At 47.9% G+C, this 22522-nt stretch overlaps 1 long non-coding RNA gene across 1 annotated transcript in view; it reads left to right on the forward strand.

The window, feature by feature from the left end:
- Positions 1-18739, forward strand: part of LOC138566877 (uncharacterized) — a 32809-nt gene extending 14070 nt beyond the window's left edge. Inside the window, exon 2 of the long non-coding RNA XR_011302048.1 lies at positions 13611-18739. This is a non-coding gene — a long non-coding RNA (uncharacterized lncRNA). The remainder of the gene's footprint in view (positions 1-13610) is intronic.
- The last annotated feature ends 3783 nt before the right edge of the window (positions 18740-22522 follow it).

The raw sequence follows: 22522 nt of genomic DNA on the forward strand, positions 1-22522 counted from the left end.
ATGTCTGCGGCGTGGTGTCCTAAACCTTATTATTCTCAACAAAGGACTCCACTTCTTCCCCTACTTCCCGAGTAAGTGTTACATCTCTAAAGAGCGGGGCCGGGTAACGCCACCTCCACAGGACTGGTGGACCCCGGTTTCTTTTTAAGGTGTGGGTTATTGGGGAATGATCTGAAAGCGTTTGCTCCCAGTGTAATGTCAATTGCTTTCCTGATTTCCTGATCAAAGCACTGGAGAGCCATGCATAATCGATGCTTGAGTGTGACCAGTGTGCGTGGGAGTAGAAAGTATAGCCCTCCCTGTGCCCCTCCAGTTCCCTCCATGTATCATTTAACATCAACTCCTGGAGTTTACGCTTAAGGTCTCCAGAGGGTTGCACCAGTGGGCCTTGGGGGATTTTACTCCTGTCTTTAGTAGAGTCCCAGGCCATGTTAAAGTCCCCTGTCAGTATGATGTGGGATTTCGCAAACCTCTCTAGGCGAGTGAGTTTTTTTTGGATGAAAGTGTCTTGGACTGTATTGGGTGCATATAATGTCGCCAAAGTGTAGGCCTCTCCCCTCCCTTCCAGAGCTACTGCTAGGTATCTCCCCTGGTCATCAGTTTCCTTCCTCTGTATGGTCAGGTCCAACTCGTCCTTCAGCACCAGCAATACGCCCTCTTTTTTACTAGATTGTGTGGCCTGATTCTCGTGTATCCTCAGAATTTTATCCTACGTGTATCCCAGATTTGAATGTGGGTTTCTTGTAGAGCGACTATGCGGTTGCTCCCTTCTCAAGTATCTCTCCACCTTTTTCCTTCTGATTGGTGAATTTTGCCCATTGACATTTAATGATATGATCTTTAGTTTATCAGCGATAGCCATTCTTGTTCCCTCGGGTTTGTGCTGAGTGCGTCGTACCCCTTATGATTTTGTGGGTGCCCTTTTGGGTCCTCTCTACTTCCTGTTGTGACCTCTCCCCTCTGGTGTCAGTTACCCCCGGATCCATACTACGTTCCCCTCCCTCTCTTCTCCCTTCCCCCCCAACTGGGCAGGTTCAACTGGCTCTTGGCCCCTCTAGCATTGTGGTTGCGAGAGTTGAACCCTAGGCAACCCCTAGGTTTACCCCACGCGGGATCTCCCAATCCCATTCCAATGTCCCATCCTGCCCCCCTCCCTGCAAGATCAATATTCACAACCTCCAATTAACATTGAAGCTCAGGCACTTAGCTTAGCGTACGCCCTCGCCAGGCGAGCAGTCTCAATGGTCTCGCTTCTTCGACTTGTTCTTTCATTTTGTGCCCCCCGCAGGACTTCCCCGCTTGTCCGTCTACATCCTGATCGACGGGTTCCTGGTGACAAGCTGGTATTCCCCATTCTTTGTTCTTCTGGGCTTTACCGTAGACCATTCCCATGGCCTACGGGCGTTGGTGTCATGGTGCGTGCTCCAAAACCCCTGGAACTGATGGGCCCACCCCATTCATTGACACCCAATAGGGCTTATCAAGCCCCAAAGAAGTGTCCCAGAACCTCCCGGACTCAGTCCTGGCGCCGTTGGCGCCAGGCTCATAAGATGGTTTGAACCATATGGACTACTTACTCAGCCTAGTGAGGCTGAGCCTTTCTGCATATCCAGGGCGTGACCGAGGTACTACTTTACCTGAAAGGCAGGGTGTGGTAAAGGGACTACTTGCCTGGAACTACTTGCAAGGCTATTTAAGCCACACCCTGCAGGCAGAACACGCTTCGCGTTATTCTGCACTCCTGCAGCGTAACGCTCAGCGTGCCTGCTCTGTCCTCGAGCTTCTACAGCCACGCTCGTTCTGAGATTTCCATCCATTGGTGCTTGAAAGAAGAAAGAGAGAAGAACAGGTGTTGTTACAGCGACAAAGGCCTTAGCTGCAATTCTCATCCATCGGTCTTGCCTTCAGCTGATCTTCGGATCGCCGTCCTTGTTGGGAAGAGGGCATCCGCGCAGGCATCCAATACTCACCCAGGGAACTGCATTCCTCCGGAATACGTCAGAGTGGTTCTTCCATTCTTCATCCTGGGGCCGCGCCGCGCCTGTATAGAGGGAACAGAAACAGCAGGTTAGTCGCGCACGAAAAACAAACGGAAAATTATTCAGCCATCCAGCGCCACTCACCCACGCTAATACTCACCTGGAGGTAACCTGCTCAGCATCCTAGGAGAGTCGATTCTTCATCCAAACCTCTGTACGAAACCGCGCCTGCAAGAAAGACAAAACACGTTTAAACCGTGGGAAATAAAGACATTGAGACTTACCTGCTTAATCCAGATATTCCAGACACAGCAACAGCCACTCTGGACCAGTGAAGTAACTGTGTCCGGGGAAAGTCTGAGCTTACTGCGCCCCTGCTGAAAGTCGAGTAGGACAGAGAGCCAACCTCACAAAACTCAAAGGTGAGCCAGAAGAGGAGTTGGGCATCAGGAGGTTGAATGAGGTGGGACCAATCCAGCCCCACTCAATAGCTAATATCTTGTTTCAACATTGCAGACAAACACCTCCTGGGGTGATAACAGGGGAGAGGACATCATCATACCACCAGAGCTACGCCAGTGCAGACATCATTCGTACGGCTACGTGCTACGCCCCCGTGGAGACCAGGTGAGCATGACAGTTGGGTTGGTTGGTAAGCAGAGGGGACTCTGAATGTGCTTCTTCTTCAATTCCCAGAAGGGTTGTCCCTTGCTCGCATGTTGTGACTTTCTGCTGTTTCCCCTGCCAGTCGAAAATCAGTCCAAATGGGTGTGCCCATCTGTACCATATTTCATGGACTCTCAGGAATGCTAGGACGGGGCCCATTCACCTCCTCTTGATGAGGGTTGCTTGCACTAGATCTTGATACAGGAATATTTCCGTGCCATTGTATGTGATCTGCTTTGCTTTTCTGGCATTGGCTAAGATTTTTCTTTGACTGAGTAAATATGTAAGGCCGCCAGGACGTCTCTCGGTCTCGCCCCGGTTCCCGCCAGTGTGTGCCCACCCAGTGCACCCTGTCGAATTGGATCGCTGCGCCTGCTTCCGAGTCCAACAGGTCTCCGAAGATGCTCTTGAGTACCTGGGGTAGATCCTGGTCCTGCATCTCCTCTGATAAGCATTTGACACATATATTAGATCTACTGGATCGATTCTCCAGGTCCTCTGCCTGCAGTTTGAGGTTGTGGGTGGCCGCAGCGAGGGTTTCCAAGAGGGTGTCAGCTTTCCTTGCATCTTCTGTCAGTTCCTGGATGGCACGCTCATTGGTGTCCACCCTCTCCTCTATTTTGTTAATGTCTCTTTTTATTTCCTGTATACCCTTGGACAAGTCTTCCCTCAACGTGTCCGTTTGTTTCTGACCAGCCGCAGTGATTTTGTCTATTGTGAATAATAGCATGTGCCACACTTGGATGGAATTGTGAATGACACACTTCGATGAAATTGAGAATGGTAGCAGGTGCCACACTTAGAATTGTGAATAATAGCATGTGCCACACTTAGATAGAATTGTAAATGATAGCATGTCCCACACTTAGATGGAACTATGAATGGTAGCATGTCCCACACTTAGAATGAACTGTGAATGACAGCATGCGCAAACACTTAGATGGAATTGTGAATGATAATGTGTAACACACTTAGATGGAATTGTGAATGGTAACATGTGCCACACTTTGATGGACTTGCAAATGGTAGAATGTGCCACACTTGGATTGAATTACGATTGGTAGCATATCCTTCACTTGGATAGAATTGTACATGATAACGTTTCCCACAAGTAGATGGAATTGTAAATGATTGCATGCGTCACACTTAGATGGAGTTGTAAATGGTGGCAGGTGCCATGCTTGGATGAAGTCGCAAACATTGGCCTGAGTCGAATCTAGATAGAATTACAAATGTTAACATGCCCCACACTTGGGTGGAGTTGCAAACATTATCCTGAACCACATGTAGATAGAAATGTGAATATAAACGTTAACATGCCACCAGGCATCCATGTGTATCCGGCTTTCCTGTTTCCCCTGTCTCTATGTAACCGTGTGTCGCCGCATTCCCCGCCATCCTGTTTACGTGTCTGGTCTCAGGCAATTCAAAGAGAACCATCTTATCCCATCACTATGCTTACTCTCTACTATACACCATCATACAACTAGAACACAGCTATAACCCTGACTAATTTGGCCTAGCTGTTCACAACATACGAATATGACCCCTTGAAGACCTCATCACCCTAATGAAACGCACCTAGCCGAGCACATTCCCACCTGTTGCTCACATATGCTTCCTTCAGGCCTGACACAGCCAGAGCCCAGTCTGGGTGCCCACCCACCAGGCTGCACACATTCAATTGATATCTTCAGCACCACACCCAAGGCTAGGATGCAGCTACCATCAAGCAATTGCATCAGCTGCACACATAACTGGTGCACCCACGCACCCTACGACTCTACCTCTCTCAACTGATCAGAACTACGGTTCCGAGGGCGTTCAACCTACCAGCGCTTTGAGGTCATACTAATGATATATAGAGCACTATATAAATGCCAAGTAACATAACATGACATAACATACTATTTCGGCTAGGAAATGTTTGAGTGAGGTGTGGGTCACCGATCTATTTAGGTCTTCCTGGGTGAGATCTGCTTCTGGTTCCGTGGCCCAGTCCGTTGTGGGGAAACCCCGGCTGGATCAGTCTCTTTGGCCTATATCTTTGCTAACAGTTCTTCCTGCGTCTTTTTGGTGTTTTTGGACAGTCTCTTTATTCCTGTTTTTTGACATTGCTAAGCAGGATTGATAAGGTTATGTCCTGTGGTTGCTGTGCACCGCACTTGGTTTATACAGGGGTCGGCTCCGGACTGTTTGGTCTGCAGGTCCGGGTACCTGGGTGTGGGCCCCCGTCCCTTTGCGTCTTCTAGTGTCCCCTGAGTGGTGGTACCCTAGTGTTTGTACTAGAGCTCTGGGCTTTGGGGGCTCTCTGCAGTCCCCCCTGGCTTCTCCAGCTGCTTGTGTATGCCCTGGCCACTCTTGGGACCAGCATCCTGTGCTAAGTGTTCGAGGATCCCCCTTTCCTTTGGGATCCTTTCTTTTTGATATGCCTTTCGTGGCAGAGAACGGATACTCCCTACTTGCCAGCTTACGTAGGGGGATTCTCTGATGTGCCTCTGGGCTTTCTGCGGTGTGTTACCTCTTTGCTCCGAGCGTCCACCACTTCCCCGGTTTCGGTAAGCGTCTTATCAGCTTCTGAGTTTCTAGTCTGGCTGCCGCGTCACTTAGGGGGCCAAGTACCTCCCTTAGGTCACCTTTGTTCTGTTTCCTGATGTGGCTGGAGGACTTAGTTAGGGCTCCTCTTGCCTACGTATTCCCTTCCACCGAGTGATAGGTGGATTCAGTGGACTGAACAATTGTATTTGGTCCTCTTCTGAGGGCTCGGCGTCCCTTTTGGGGTTTGGTGAGCGTCAGTAAATGCCATGCCGCATTTCAGGGACCCTGCTGAGTATTCCTGATCCTGTTCTGTTTTACGCAGCCGGAGCTGGGCGCTCTGACTAGACTTGCATGGCTCAGTGTCCTTACACGTTTCCCGGTGCCGGTAGTAAGAGCCCTGTCGAGTGAGCCGGGAGCTCTGTTGCCGTCTGTTGGTAATGGGGTTCCCAGTGTCCCGTCAGCAGGGGTGGGGGGCGGGCTCTTGTGGGCACGGCAGCCTTGGCCTTCTCGTTCAGGATTGAGGTAACCCCCCTCTGTCTGGCGCGCCTTTATTATATGCAGTGAGGCCTGCTCCATTGGTGTTGTCCCTTCTAGGGTGCGCCGGTTGGCTGGTGGCTAGGGCCTTGTTCAGGGCCCCCAGTCCTTCTTGCTTCCTCGTGGTAAGGCCATTCCCCCCGGGGGCCGGGCGCTTCACTAGAGATCCTCCGGTCACCTGGGCGTCAGGTCAGTTGCAGGGCGGGTTTGTGCCCTTGATTTCAGGTATTGCCGTGTCTTCACTGCACTGCTGGTCAGCTGCCTTCCTTGTCCATCGGCATCGGCGGGGGCAACCTGGCCAGTGGGATTTGCGGTGCCTCCCGGCGTGTCCTCCTGGGAAGGAAGCAGGAACGGGGACTTCTCCCCTTGCAGCTGGAAGGCGGGCTCTTAATGCTCCTTTTCCCCCCTTGGATGCCCCTCTCCGCTCGGGGGGACGCCAGTAGCTGCGTCCGCTCAACGTCCCGCGGAGTCAGGATCTTCGGGCTCCGGCTTACATGGTCCCCGGGATCCCTCCTTGTCCCGGTTACGAAAGCAGTGTCTGGAATTATTTTGCTGATTTTTGGGCTTCATCTCATTCGCGGGTTGGGAGCTCGGAGCCGCAGTGTTCACAGGTGCACGGCCATCTTGGAATCTCTTCATGACACATTTTGTTTACCTAAAAGTTCCTGCTGCTATGAGCAGCTCTAACCTGAAAATCCTCAAAGGTTAATGCTACCAACGTTGAAACCTCCTGCAATGCTATAGCAACCCACAGCATTGTCCATACAATGCCACCATTCAAAACACACACTCAATGCAGCAAACATGATATGTTTCCTTTAAATTTCAATCCTGCATGACATATTTCATGTCAAATGACAGGACATACATAAATATTGTGTCCTGGGCCCAGGCATACCATTGCTGGGGGCACCCAACTGGCTCACCTCCAGGGGATATGTCAGGCTGGCTCACTGGCACGCAACAGCCCCTGGGGTCTAGGGGCACCCATCACACACATTGGCAGGGGGCCTATCATGCCCTGATAGGCTGTGATCACACTGACCCAGACCATGGCCTGGGGGCACCCACGCCGTGGAAGCCGGAGTTGCCCAGCAGGGGCTCCGGAGCACAGCTGCAGAGTTGCCTCTCAGGGGCTCTGCTGAATACCAGTGGAGGGGACAGTTTTGTCCAGCAGGGGCACTGTCATGGTAGGGGGCCTTACAGATCAGGCCCACTGCATGTAAACAGAGCGCCAGCACTGCATGCAAATAAATACTCATCACACTGGAGTCAGTTACTCGTGACTGCCTGAGCGGGAAACCGCTCGTCCCTTTTTATTCAGTTAGTCACACGGTCAATGACATGTGACATTAGCACGAGCCCTGGGAGGGGCTTGTTCTTTAAAAGGGCTGGCACACCACAATAAACACCTGACGTGAAGCAGACACACATATGCAGGGTCACCGTAGTGTTACGGAGTGAAGCACACCCCGTGCGCATGGGCGAGCCATAACAATGGCCACGCATGCGCATTGAATAAAGGGGATCCTGTGCGCGTCAGTCACCGCCAGGCCCATAAGTACCAGACGTGTCTGTGTCATTTGTCCAGGTACGGTGGACCTTGTTACAGGGATGTCCACGGGGCATACCACTACACAATATTGGTGACGAGGACGGGCCTGAGTGGGGAGAGAAAATATCAAGATTACGTTTTGATCTCAGAGTATGTTTTCTCGGCGCTCACTAGACACTGTCACCTGCGCGGCACACGCGAGGCGCCATTTTGTGAGATAACGGTAGAGGCCCCTCACGGGGTCCTCGTGTGCCGTTAAGTACAATTTTTGGACACACTACAGCTACTCCAGTGTCCCATAGAGAGCTATGGTTTCATGTGCAGTTGTTCACATGTGTGACATTCTATCTAAGGAGGTGAGTGGAGGACCTTACATCACCCCACTATCCAGGGGCCTACAGGACATCACACCCTCATCGGGGGTGTCATTTTTCTGCCCACATTGCCCCAAAGCAGATTTGTGCTGGGTGAGCCTGCCGTACACCGGACAGGTGCGGGCAACTAGGCTGTGGTGCTGACTTGTGGCCTTTATAAAAGGAAGAGGTGCCTGTGCGGTCTGCAGCAATGGAAGACCAAGACAATGCTCAAAGCGCCGGAGCGCAGGCTCCACCAGTTCGGAGACAACAAGGTACATTAGCACCCATGCCCGAGTTCGACATGTCTGGTCCACCGTCGAAACTAGGACCCAAATGGCTTTTATGGATCAAGAAGTTAAAATGTACGTTAGGGCCACCGGAGGGACCGAGGATAATGCCAAGGTAGCAACCCTATTGTATGCTGCCAGATCCAAGGTTCATCACATATTTGAATCATTGAATTCCCCAGCAGTAACATACCTGGAAGTCAAAGACGCCATCAAAGAACATTTTTTGACCCTGGCCAACCAGGACTTTGACAGGTTTGTGATGTGCAGCGAGAGACAGTTGGGGGGTGAGACGCTGGATCAGTTTTGTGGGAGGCTGTGACAACTGGCCAGCACCTGTCGATGAGAGAATGAGGAGGGGATGGTGCGCAGCCAACTCCTCCAAGGATGCAGCTACGTGAAGCTCAGGCGCCAGGTGCTCCGAGAGCCAGGGCTAATGCTAATGCAGATCCTAGACATGGGTAGGGCATATGAACTGGCGTAGAGCAGAGGAATGAGGATGGACACAGCCATCCGTCCAGGGAAAGGTGAGGAGGCCTACGCAATTGGGGGTACTGCAGCGAATATGCCCAAAGACCGCAATGGGCCCAAAGGAAACCGGACTCATCCCAAAGGTCCAACCTGCAGCAACTTTGTCAGTATTGCGGGTATGACCATCTGCACGCCAATGACTGCCTGGCAAAATCAAGGGTGTGCGGGCGCTGTGGCATGGCAGGACATTATGGGAGGGTATGCAGAGCAGCCAACCCACTAGGCGTTTCAAGAGGGCCGGCCAGGGCTGGCAGTAGTGGCCCGCGGAAACAGAAAAGCGTGGCCGCCATAGAACAAGGAGTGCAAGATCTGGAAATAGCCGAGGAAGAAGAGGAGGAGGAAGAAGTTTTCTTCATTTCGAACATTGACTCAGGCTTGAGAAAACGATGACAACCCAGTAGTGGCGTCCAAACCCAAACAACCCGGGGCAGTGCGCATCTGTGTGGACATGCGGCTGCCCAACATGGCCATAAAGCGGGAACATCATCTGACGCCGACACTCGACGATGTGGTGGGAGAGTTGCAGGGAGCGAAGATATTTTTGAAATTAGACCTTCGCTCGGGGTATTACCAACTCGAGCTACAGCCCGACTCCCGGTACATTACCACCTTCACTACCCACGGTGGTCTCTTCCAGTACGAAAGAATGAGTTTTGGAACCTCTTCGGCCACAGACGTTTTTCAAAACGTGATCAGAGGTTCCCTGGCAGGTCTCAAGGGTGTGCTCAATCTTAGTGACGACATTGTTGTGCACGTGGCCTCTGAGGCGGAACATGTGAAGAGACTGGAGAAGACGCTGGAGAGGATCCGGGACCTGGGGCTAACTCTCCATCAAGAGAAATGCGAGTTTTCAAGGACAAAATCGAGTTATTTGGTTTTGTATTTCATGCAGGGGGCATATCGCCTGACCCAGAAAAAGTAAAAGACATTCAGGAAGCTGCCTCCCCCGAGACACCATCCTACGTGAAAGCTTTTTGGGGATGGTAAATTATTGTGGACGATTTATCAGAGACCTAGCTTCCCTCTCAGAGCTGCTCAGGGCACTCACAAGGAACGACGCCACGTGGGAGCGGTCCGCCCAAGAGCAAAAGGCATTTGACACCATTAAGGTGGCACTGACCAGTGATGAGACCATGTCGTTCTTCGACCCCAAGAAGGAGTCAGAACTGGTCGTCGATGCCAGCCCTGTGGGGCTTAGAGCAGTGCTGTTGCAACCGGATATGCAAGGGTTTATGCGACCCATAGCATATGCCAGCAAAGCCCTGACTGACACTGAGAAAAGATATTCACAAATTGAGAGAGAGGCGCTAGCCATCTTGTGGGGCTGCAAACACTTCCGTATATATATCTTTGGAAAACCTGTGTCAGTCATTACAGATCACAAGCCCCTAGTCCCCATCATGACCGGGGCATCCTCCAAGTCTCCCCCAAGGATTGAAAGATGGATGTTAGCCCTAATGGAATACGGAGTGAAGCTCCAATACCGGCACGGCACCAACAACCCAGCGGATTATCTTTCCCGACACCCCAGAGCCAGCTGCTCGAGCAATGGGCTGGCAGAAGATGACTGCGCAAAAGTGGTCCGGCATGTGGTGGAGGCTGCCATGCCGATAGCGTTAACTCTGAGTGAGTTGGCAGATGCATCTCAGACGGATGAGTGTTTTCAACTTATCCGAACTGCCATGGTCAATGGGGACTGGAAGCTGGCACTGGCAAACACCTCACCAAGAGCGAAAGGCGCACAACAAGACCTGCAAGCGCTGTGGCGCACCCGCAATGAACTATCCTTGTCTGATGAAGGGCTGCTACTGAGGGGACAGCAGATTGTGGTCCCGCACCTGCTTGTAGAGAGGGTGCTGCAATTGGCTCACAGCAGTCCTTAAGGTATGGCCAAAACCAAGGCGTGCCTAAGAGCCAAAGTCTGGTTCTCAGATCTGGAGAATTGTGTAGACGAGTATGTGCGACACTGCATCTGGGGCCAAGCCGCTAGCCCGGTAGCGCAAGAGCCCTGTATTGAATCCATGGAGAGAAGTGACAAGCCATGGGGCACGGTACTTGCTGACTTCGGTTCCATGGGGAGAGGTACCTACTTTCTGGCTGTAATAGAAAAATGGTCTCGGTACCTGGAGGTGGAATTGGTTGAATCTACCGCAAGTGACAACACCATTCAAGCGCTGGAGCGGATATTCCCCACGCATGGTTTTCCCTTCAAGTTATGTTCAGACAATGGGCCCCCATTTCAAGGCCATCAATTTGCGTGGTACATGGAGGAGTGTGGAATCATGCACCGGAAGGTGACGCCATTGTGTCCCAGGGCCATGGGTAAGCTGACCGTTTTATGCGCACTCTAAACAAAGTGTTCAGAATCACCCAGAGCCAAGGAGGAGAGTTAAGAAGGAACTTATATCAATTCCTCCTCGAGTACCGGCTACACCCCACCAGTTGACGGGGAGGCCCCATCAGAAGCCGTATTCAATCAGTGCCCCAGAGGACTGATACCAGAGACTGAAGGGCACGACCCAGGGACCATTGATGATCAGAGGATCTTAGAGGAACGACAGGTGCGAAATGAGCATGAAAATGTCAGAAGACATCTCCAGCAGACCAACATTTTTGTGGGGGACACTGTCTTTGTGCGCAACCGCCATCCGGAAGGAAAACTATCCCTCACCTAAGAGCCCAGTCCTATGGGCGTGACTCACATCAACGGGTCAATGGTGATGGCAGCTGACCGAAGAGGAACCGTTAAAAGGAACTCCTGTTACTTAAAGAAGGTCGACACCCGAACGGCAGTGGAAAACCCTATCACAAGTGAACTTGCGACCCCGCCCGCCAGTCCAGCACCCGGAAACATAGAAGATCGAGAATGTCTGGCACAAGTGGAATCTCTGCATCCGTCAGGGCACGAGGACAGAGGGTACCCCAGCCGGGAAGGTTGCAGGTGCCCGGCCCAATTCCGTGACTTCATTATGGACCCCAATCCCTGAGGCCCGGCAGGGACGGTAATGGCCCACGTTGGGCCCATAAGCGTGTTGTATGTTTTGCACTTATGTATGTGCCCCAGTTGGGTCGTTTACTGTTGGTTATTTCTTGCTCAGTTTGTTCTCTATGAAAAACGAGGGATGTTACGGAGTGAAGCACACCCCGTGCGCATACGTGAGCCATAACAAGGGCCACGCATGCGCATTGAATAAAGGGGATTCCGTGCGCGTCAGTCGGCGCTGGGAGCCCGTAACTACCAGACGTGTCTGTGTCATTTGTCCAGGTAGGGTGGGCCTAGTTACAGGGATGTCCACGGAGCATACCACTACACAATAACTAGCACTGGGCGCTTCAATTAACCTTATTATCTCATGCTAGCACAGCTAAACGCTCAGCTGTTCTCAAATAAACTTAACACTCAGCTGTTGTCAAATACACTTTCTCCTGCGCTGCTCTATATAAACACCCACAGTACCTCAGTCAATTGATCAATCCTTGCATAGCTGCAGGAAAACACAGTTACAACCTGCATGACACATTTTACTTCACTGGCCAACATTGAGATCATCGTGTTCCACCGACCTGCCGGTGCCCGCTGTCACTAAATTACACTTTGCTGAATTATGCACTACTTATCATATCCTGGGAAGCATACACGGAAATGCACTTCTCTGAGCTGCAAGCATCTCCTTGACAACTTTTCCAGTGTCTTGCCTTTCACGTTGGAAAGACGGTGCAGGGTCCTTTCTTCTTGTCGGCCGTTAGCCCTACACTGACGTCATCATTCTCTGATCGATACAGGGCATGCACAGAACTCTCCTCGCTTCCAATGGTTGTCCCTTGGAGGTACGATCTGTTGCAGCACTCTAGCGCTCTGCTTTCCATCCAAGATACTTAAATTCAGTCCTTTGGCAACAGCTGCCATCCACGCAGCAGGCGGCCTTAGGCGGATCAGCACAGCGCTAATGGGCTAGTGGCACCTCTCCTTGAAGACACCCCTTCCTTTGCCCTGAGTTCTCCTTGCTCTATAACTTCAGCTTCCTTTGCTGGCTTCCGTTTTTCACATTTGGAGACAACTTTTCCTAATTATGGTTCAGAACACTTTTCAGCTCATGCACTCTGCCATTGCCATTCTTAGATAGCGCAGGGCTTCCCTGGCGCTCGCTTCCTCTGCTTGTCCTAGGGAATGCCTCTTCACCCTGGGTATTCTCCCTTTCGCCAGGGTGAGACTCTGCTTCTCTGCCCTGGGCCTTTTGACTTGTGCTGGCACCCCTGTTTCCTGGTCACTTACTGACCTTATGACATGCGGCTTGCCGACTAATCAGCTCTGGGTGATGGTACTACTTCTGCTTCTTCACCGTGGAGCCTACTTCACTTGTATCACCCTGGGTATCTTCTGCTTTGCCCTGGGTGACTTCTGCTTTACCATGGGTCTTCTTACTGGGTGATGCAACACCCCTTACTTTGCCCTGGGTGATGGGACTTACTTTTAGGGGCAGTGGGCCCTCTTCTTTTTCTGTACCCACCCCCACCCCTGCAGCAGACTTCGCAGCTCAAACCTCTTCCGCCACACAGGTCCGTTTCCATGTCCCTCGGGGAGACCCGCTCGTCACCACTAATATAAAGCAAGTCCGCAGGCACTTCAGGTCAGTTACAGGTAAGTTGCTTTATTGTAGTTGCTTCAGGTTACATTAAGCTGTATGTTAGCAGCCCATTGGCACCCATTACCCAGGCAAGCTCTGTTTATCTGCCTAGTTGTAGAAACGTTACACATAACATTATCTCACTCATGCCACAACATTCTCACAGCATTCTCTCTTACATCATAAATTGCATGCATCCACCCAAGCACAATACAACAGTTATTTAATTAGTAGATATTAGATAGCATAAATTACATTTTTGCATTTTAGTTTATTCAAATTATAACTATTGTAATTTAAATGTTGATAAGTTTGTAACTTTTATAAGTTGTGTATATATTTGTTATCTGTTAAAGTAAATGCTACTAAATGTTATTAATATGTAATTGATTTTATGTAGTGTGTTTTATTAGTATGTGTACTTTATGTTTTATGTTGTTTAAAAGGTGGGGATTGGCTTGCTCTCCAATGGTCCCTATCTGGTGTGGAGTCTCTCAAGGGGAATGATTATTTATTTATATTTATTTATGTATTTGTAGGTCGCCAGAGCCCGCAGGCATCAGGGCGCCAAAACATTCACACAAAAGAGACGACCATCAAGTGACAAGACAGAGGAACAGGAGCGGAAGTAGAGGAGAGTAAATTACTCAAAGAGGAGGGATTTTAGGGACAGTCTGAAAGTCCCCAAAATGGGTTCCATTCTCAGCGTAGTTGGAAGCGAGTTCCAGAAAGCAGCAGCTTTTATTGAAAAGGATCTTCCCAATCCCTTTGCACATTTGTACGCTGGGCAAGTGATCAGCCTTTTATTAATGGAACAAAGAATTCTAGGTGGATGATTTTGTGGAATTGATGTTTTCAAATAGGCAGGGGCTTGTCCATAAATACATTTATGGAGCATGGTTCCCACTTTGAAATTGATTCTTTCCTAAATGAGGAGCCAATTAAAGTTTTGTCTGTGCTTTGAGATATTTTCACGTCTTGGGACAATTTTGACGATGCATACTGCATCATTTTGTAATATTTGGCATTTCTTTAGGCTAGAGCTTGAAGCTCCAATCAGTAGGGAGTTAAAATAGCCGAGACTTGAGATGAAGGTAGCTCTGGCAATAGTAGCACTGTTCATTTCAGAGATGTAAGGGTGAATATTTCTAAGGAGATAAAAATGGTAATTACAATTTTTACTCAGCTGGTTGACATGTGCCTCTGAATTCAGGATGGCCTCTAATTGGACACCCAGTGTTTTCACCTTAGACCGGGATGATGTTGTCTCTGATTCTAAAGCTCGTAAAGGCAGGGCTCAATTTCGCCCGGGCCTGCCTTGAGACAAAGATGAGGATCTCTGTTTTGTTACCATTCAAACAGAGCTAATTGACAGGCATCCATCTGATGGTAAATGTTAGTGAGAGATTGATTGTCAATTAGATGGTCCCTGGTGGATTCTAAGACTAACTGGGTGTCATCCGCGTAATTGGTAAAAAATACACTCAGTTCGTCTTGTAGGGAACAGAGAGGCCTATTATATAGATTAAACAAAATAGATGGGGGATAAACTGGCCCCTTGAGAGACTCCACACCAGATAGGGACCATTGGAGAGCAAGCCAATCCCCACTGAATTTTAGATTCACGTTCAGAGAAGAAAGACTGAAACCAATTGATGGCTATCTTGGAGCAAAGTCCCAGGTGATGTAGGGAGTGTAGGAGGCGCTTGTGTTCCACCAAATCAAACGGCGCTGATAGATCCAAGAGAACAGACAGCCCTGCTTTGCCCTTTTCGATGATTCCCAGCATATGTGACTGCAGGTCTAGTAATGCTGTCTCTGTACTATAACAGGGTCGAAAGCCGGATTGTCTGTCGTGGAGGATGTTGTGAGTTTTCACGAAGGTTTGAAATTGCACACAGGCAAAGTTCATCGAGGAACTTGAGGAGAAAGTGACTATTTGTTATGGGCCTAAGGTTGCCAGGGTCCTTTGGGTTTCGATCAGGGTTTTTTAGCAATGGAGTAACCAAAACAGTTTTAATTGACCTGGGAATCCTGCTCTCTCTACAAGATGCGTTAAGAAATATAGTCAACAATGGAGCAAATAGGTTTTTATGTTCCAAAATTAACTTGGGTATAAGAATATTTTTCGAGCAGGAAATTGGATGCATGATGGATAGGAGTTTCAGCATATCAGGAACCATAATACATAAGTGCCAATGCGGGAGAGAAAGTTTCTTTGAATGAGTACCGGTCTTGTCAACTAGAGAATGCCTAGGGAGGGTTCTTGTTGTTGAAGAAGGAGGGTATGAGAATGGCCATAGAGATTGCTTTAGAGAGAATGCATGTTGCATCAGCATTGATAGAGGATTCTTTTGTCAGATTGCAGCACCATACAAAGCTGCATGCAATCTTGGAGATTTCGAATTATGTGAAGAGATTTTTGTGTTTGTATATATGAAAGATAGAAATGGCTTAGCAGTTGCATTATGTAGAGAACGTGGAGGCAAAATGCTTCACAGAGTTGACATCAGCTTGAATTATGACAGACCTTTGTCAGTTCCTGAACTGCTGTACACTTAATGGGAATGGCCAGACACTGAGATGTTAGCATTGCTGTCTCTGAGAGGCTAGAACAGGTTACATCTAGAACGCATTGTGAAGAGCAGTGTAGTGAGAAATGAATAGCTTTGCCTTGTTTGAGAAGAGTTTTACTGTTGCATGCCAAACCCTGATACTGCACTTTTTTCTTGATTTCTTGAGTTACATCTGATGTGGGGAAACTGATCCAGACTGACCTGTTGACCCAGACTGATGCAGACTGATCGGGATACAGACTGGCTATGACAACTGAACATCCCTGCCAAGCGATGTTGCCGACAAGCAGCAAAATCCGTGGAATGCCGTTGAGGCCTTGAAGTTTGAACAAGATATCCATTCTGCTTCGAGAAGTACACAGAGATGAAGCTTGCTTGCTGGCTGATTTCCAGGTTTCCTGAGATTTGCCTCGTAGAATTCCCTGCACATCGATATGTTTCCTTGATGTGTTTCTGAAATGGGAAATGTTTGCCACAAGTCCGTTATGCGAGCTGTTTGCATAAACGGCGACAGAAGAATTTGGAAATATTTGCCTTGCCTTTGCCCTAATGTGGGTAGAGGATGGGGCTGGAGGATATAGTTACGTATCGAAATGCGTTCCCCGGTGCTTTGCTTTGCTTTCATTGAGAGAGGGAAATATTGACCCTTGTTTGGAGCAACATGAGGGTTTGTTGAGATCTGTTTGTTCTGAATTCTTCAGAAACCGCTCTTTGCGAGAGTGCCATGATACAATCGGTATCAAAGGCTAGATGGGGAGAGACCTTTCTGGACTAAGGGTGAGTCAGGAAAGTGCCTACAGATTGAGATGAAAATTTACGCAGCACTAACATGAAACCAACAATCTGTTTGCTCCATTTTGCTCGAAGATGCCTGCTTGCAATGCAGTGAGAAGTGAGCAGTGATTTGATCCCATGAGTGAGCCTATGTCATTGAGGCTTCTTGGAAGACACTGAATGTCCAAACCACATGCTGGACACTGGAACTATGCTATTCTATGCTACACTATGCTATGCCCATGTAAGGGTTGTGCAGATGTGAAGACGTGCCCAGTTTTGCCATGAGGAGGCCATTGGTCAGCTAGAGACATATGTAATACCTGTCACCTGCTAATGACTGGAAACAATAAGAACTGTCTTTTCTGTGCAAGAGAATGTACAACATTAGAAAAAACTGATGATTGCCCATGTCCATGTAACACATGCTACACTTGCTATGCTATGAATTGCTATGCTTTGTTTTCTTTTTGAGTACATACGTTTTATTAGATATGATTAAGTACACATGCTTGAATAGAAATATGCATTTTGAGCACTAGGATGAGATATATCCTGATATCCTGCTACTTGCTATTTGCTAGTTAGACAAATTGCTATGCATCATTTGGAGAAATGTACTCAGGTTATTAGAATGAATGCACCACGTTTTGTCAGCTTTGCAGTGCTTGCAGTGATCATTAGGATGCTGCCTGCGTATTGAATACTAGAGCTTGTCTAGTTTTTATGCTATGTACATGATTCCAGAGATCTGACTCACTTGCCAGATATGTATTGCCTGATAGATTGCCAAAGATTTGCCTTTTTGCACTGAGAGAATATTGCACCATGTTAGTATGCCTTAGTATGCCTGAATAAGCTAGCTACACTATTTGCTTGTTTCATATCCATGTTTTGACTGACATACATGACAGCTGCCATGTTCCTAGCCACATACTTGTCCAGTATTAGTATCCTAGGAATGGATTAGAGCACGCAAAAAAAGGGCCATTTGTCAATCTGGATTTTTCTATGGTTTGTTTAGCATGGCCTACTCCATTCAGTAATCATTCATTCATGCATGCATTCATTCATCTAGAATAGGCTATGTCTGAGCACTATAGTTTTGCTCTAAGCTATCATGGTTCAGTATATGCTGAGAACCATGCAATTATGTACACTTGTCATTTATAGCACAATATAGTGTGCTTTTAGGCGCTAGATATCTGCTTTGTGTTTCTGTCCATACGATTATGCTCCATTCTGAGCGCAGAGAGGGAATTGTTTTCGCAGCCGAACACACAGTGTAAAATGTTATCATAACGAAAATGAGTCTTGGCAGACTATCAGAATGTTTAGACAGAAAGACGACCTTGCTGACTGCAGAGAAATGTTTTCGATCTGCAGGAGAATGCTATGTTTTTGTTTTGCAAATAAGATTGTCTCGGGAGCGAAGACAGGATGTTGCACTGGGATATGATGTTCTGTTCTTAGAATAATGTAGAGACATGTCACCATGACAGTACTTTTATGCTTGCTATGCTGAAATTGTAGAATGCGCACATGTAACCATAGAAATGAATGTGCGTCACAGCACTACAATGCTTCTGTATAACAGAGCATACATGGCTGTTCTGTTCATAGGGTTAGTTAGACCTGTGAGACTTGTTAGACTCATGGGAGGCAGTAATTGCTGCAGACAGTGGCTGTAGGTGGAGTTAGAGAGCTGGCTAGAGAGAGACAACAGCAGGTTGAGAGAGATGGGAGACACAGTATTAGAGAACTGGCTGTGTGGGAGAGAGCATTGCTAGAGTAGAAGCTGGGAGGGTTAGGGTAGCTAAAAGCACTCATAGGTTACAGAGTGCTGATTGCTTGTTTGTTAGTGATTAGTGACATTTTGCAATGCACAAAGCAAAATGCATTTTGCTTTGAAATGAACCGATTCCTGTGTCTTTGTGATTCTCTGCTGTTTTGTTTACATAGAAATCACATAATACATAACTGCCAATGCATTTCGGATTAACCTTCTTCAGGGCAGTATATAGGCAATATTTAGTACCACATATCTATTATTCCATAAACATCATATACTGGTTTAATGCTAATTTCTTTTGTGTGTACGACCGTATACACAGAAATCTCGTGTGACTGTTTGCGCGTGTAGCAAAAGCCGAGTGAGCCGCTGTGGCTCACTCGGCTTTTGCTACACGAAGAGAAATGCATTGGCACTTATGTATTATGGGCAACTCGAGATGAAAACTCAATTCAGAATTTTCATGATAACGTCACTCTAAAGAAAATAACAGGAATGTGAATTAAACATATCCAGTTACAAAATATTCATTTTGAATTAATTTATTGCACCTTGAACAAACTCCTTGCGAAGCTTTCATTTTTTAAATTTGCAGCAATCTTATGGGGCAAACTGAGAAGCGCCATTCTTAACAAGGTGTAAGAACTTTGTTTTTTTGTTTTCAAGGGAAAACATTGTCCCCATCTCTATAAGCTGGCAAAATGGTGCTATTACAATTGATGTCATATACTTTCACTGTTTCACCTCTCCCCATCAAATCAGAATGCAATGCTAAGTACTGTGGTGTAGAAGCATTTCTCCGCTGGAACATTGTCAAGTATACATCATCAGAACTGCACTGAATCATTGTGTACATTTCTCTCAACACATCTACTCCCAACAAGTTCTCTCCATAATGGCATGTCTGCAAGTGGCATTTCTCTGCAAAGGCACCAGCAGTAATGGTTACCAATTCTAACATACACCATATTTCTGGCATACATGTAACTCCTACAGACACATTCTGTTGCCTTAACATGGCAATATCTGGAACCACTGAACTGTCAATGGAACATGTCTGTGACATAGCACCTATCACACTTGAGTCTACCCTAGGTAACTTCTTCTCCTCATGGGTAACCCCTATCTCCTCATTCTATCGCACTGACTGGTGCACTGATTCTGGGACTACTGCCCAATTCTCTAACATATTCTTCACTCTATCCCTTATTGCTCTAAGTCCACTAATGTATAGAGTCATCTATTTCATCATTTTCTAACCCTCCAGGTTTATTCTCAAACAAAGACTCACAACCTGTGCGAGTTTCCAAACAAACTTCAGGCATCAATAAACAAGTCGATCTAGCATGGCAAATATGTGCGCACATTTCAAAACTACTCAAAACAAAGTTGGATTTCAAACAAAGGCGGAAAACTAGGTCCTGTGGAGCATGCTCACCAAATTCCAAAGATTCCAAAAGAGAGTCACAATCTCCCATCAAAGATGAACTCCCTGATTTCTGTGCCTGGTAATCTCTCCTTCTCCAAACAAAGATGCAAACAGCAAACAGCATCAGTATCATAGCTTCAACGAAACGCGGTTCAAACCCTCGTTGTAGACTTCTCACTCCAAGTGGATTGGAAGCGACACAGCTGCTGGCAAGTCCTACTTGACAGTCAGAGATCCTCTATCCCATCCACGTCCTCGACTGTCTTTCTGTGAAGGCCCGACGTTGGGCGCCATTTTGTGAAACTAGAAATGTTGTACTGTGATTTCTATGTAAACAGAACAGCAGAGAATCACAAAGACACAAGAATCGGTTTATTTCAAAGAAAAATGCATTTTATTCTGTGCATTGCAAAATGTTACTAATTACTAACAAGCAAGCAATGAGCACTCTCTAGCGTATGAGTGCTTTTAGCTACCACAGCCCTCCCAGCTTCTCATCTAGCAATGCTCTCTCCCACACAGCCAGTTCTCTAAGACTGTGCTCTGAGTCTGTCTTCATCTCTCTCAACCTGCTGTTGAGACGTCCCCTCTCTCTCTAGCTAGCTCTCTAACTCCAGCTACAGCCACTGTCTGTAGCTACTACTGCCTCTCATAAGTCTAACAAGTCTCACGAGTCTAACAAACCCTATGAACAGAACAGCCCTGTATGCTCTGTTATACAGAGGCATTGTAGTTCTGTGATGCACATTCATTTCAATAGCTACGTGTGCGCATTCTACAATTTCAGCATTGCAAGCATAAAAGTACTGTCATGGTGACATGTCTGTACATTATTCTAAGAACAGAACATCATATTGTGGTGCACATCCTGTCTTTGCTTCTGAGACATTCTTATTTGTAAAACGAAAACATAACATTCTCCTGCAGAACAAAAACATTCCTCTGCAGTCAGCAAGGTCGTCTTTCTGTCTAAACATTCTGATACTCTGCCAAGACTCAAACACTGTGTGTTTGGCTGTGAAAATAATTCCCTCTCTGAGCTCAGAATGGAGCATAATCGTATGGACAGAAAATCAAACCAGATATCTAGCGCCTAAAAGCACACTATATTGTGCTATAAATTACAAGTGTACATAATTACATGGTTCACAGCATAGATTAAACCATGATAGCTAAGAGTTAAACTATAGTGCTCAAACATAGCCTATTCTAGATGACTGCAAAATGAATGCATACATTCATTAATGAATGATTACTGAATGGATTAGGCCACGCTAAACAAACCATAAAAAAATCCAGATTGACAGTTACTTGTATCTGTCTTCCTGTTGATACCATGCCTTCCTTACACCACCTCCCTCACCAACATCACAGTACATCCCAGCGAGCATGCACATGTCAGACTTATCTGGATGGAGAAGCTCATGACTACAGGTACCACAATGCAACATGCGAAAGCAATGCTGACAAATGACCACATTGCATCACACAACAACCCTGCCAGTAACACAGGAATACGCCCATGTGTGTCCAGCCCACAGTGGCGACCCAGTGGCCCCAGAAGCATAGGGAGGGCCCAGGGGAAATCCTGCATGCCACATGCACAGTGGAAATACACTGCCACATGACAGCCACCATGTCAGCTACACATGTCACTGACAGACACCTTACGTAACATATGCTGCAAGGGAACAGGGTGCATGTGCAGCAGAAACAATGCATGATAGGAGTGACACAGCATGCACAGACATAGAATAGACACATGCCGCAAAATGAAGGCCTATCTGCACGCACAAGATGTCCATTGTCCTGGTATTGTGTAAGACCACACCCACACTTTACACTGTGATTAATGGCTGTGCCTCCCCCATACAGGTGACACCGGATACCCACAGCTGCACTGGCTAATGACCCCTGCGCATGATCCACAGGCACAGCAGGATATTGCCTACAACCCCGCTCACAGCAGGACCCATGTGTGCATAGAGCATACCTTCAGCCTCCTTAAGGCACATTTCACCTGCCTCAACCATACCGGTGATACTCTGATGTACACGCTAGCGAAAGTGGGTAAAGTGGTGCTGGTGTGTGCCATGCTGCACAATATCTGCCTGAAGAGAAATGCTCTGCTAACCCCTGACGTGGACATGTCACCACCAGAGGATGAGGATGCAGTGTCTGTGGCAGAGGCAAATGCATGCATTGGCAGAGATGACGTGAAGGATGGGAGACTGGCTCGCCAGGGACTGATAGACAATTTCTTCTGACACATTCACATGGCACAAGCCATGCACAACTGTGTGACACTCACCTCTATCAATAAACACGACAATGACACAATCAGGAATGGCCTCACATTGATGAAGGTTAACAGTATGATATGATGTGCCCCAACTGTTCCCCCTACCCCCTCCCACCACAAACTCCTCAGCACACTATCCTCCCTACCTACTCCCACCACCAACTCCCCATCACACTATCTTCTCCCTCCTCCCAACACAAACTCCCCAGCACACTATCCCCTGTCCCTCCTCCCACCACCAACTACCCAGCACACTATCCCCTCCCTCCTTCCACCACCAACTCACCAGCATGGCGACTCAGGGCAATAAGTGTCTCAATGTTAATTATAACCGTGGCCTCTTCCCCCCCATGCCAGCCCTCAGTGATCTTGAGCCCAAATGGCGCTGGGACCGGTGCCTTGGTATGCTGTGCTGTGACTCCTCAGTGGGAGTCATCAAACTGGAGGCTATCGAGCCTGGCCACCGATATGCTGGAGTGTGACCTTCGTGCTCTGGTGCATGGCCCCTGTGAGTGCCGAGACCCTTTCAGTCATCTCCCTGACCCTCTGCCCATACACCGTCAGGGCGGCCATACTGG

The sequence above is a fragment of the Ambystoma mexicanum genome, chromosome 2p (genome assembly GCF_040938575.1).
Source record: "Ambystoma mexicanum isolate Mex_15411 chromosome 2p, UKY_AmexF1_1, whole genome shotgun sequence".
NCBI classification, from domain to species: Eukaryota; Metazoa; Chordata; class Amphibia; order Caudata; family Ambystomatidae; genus Ambystoma; species Ambystoma mexicanum.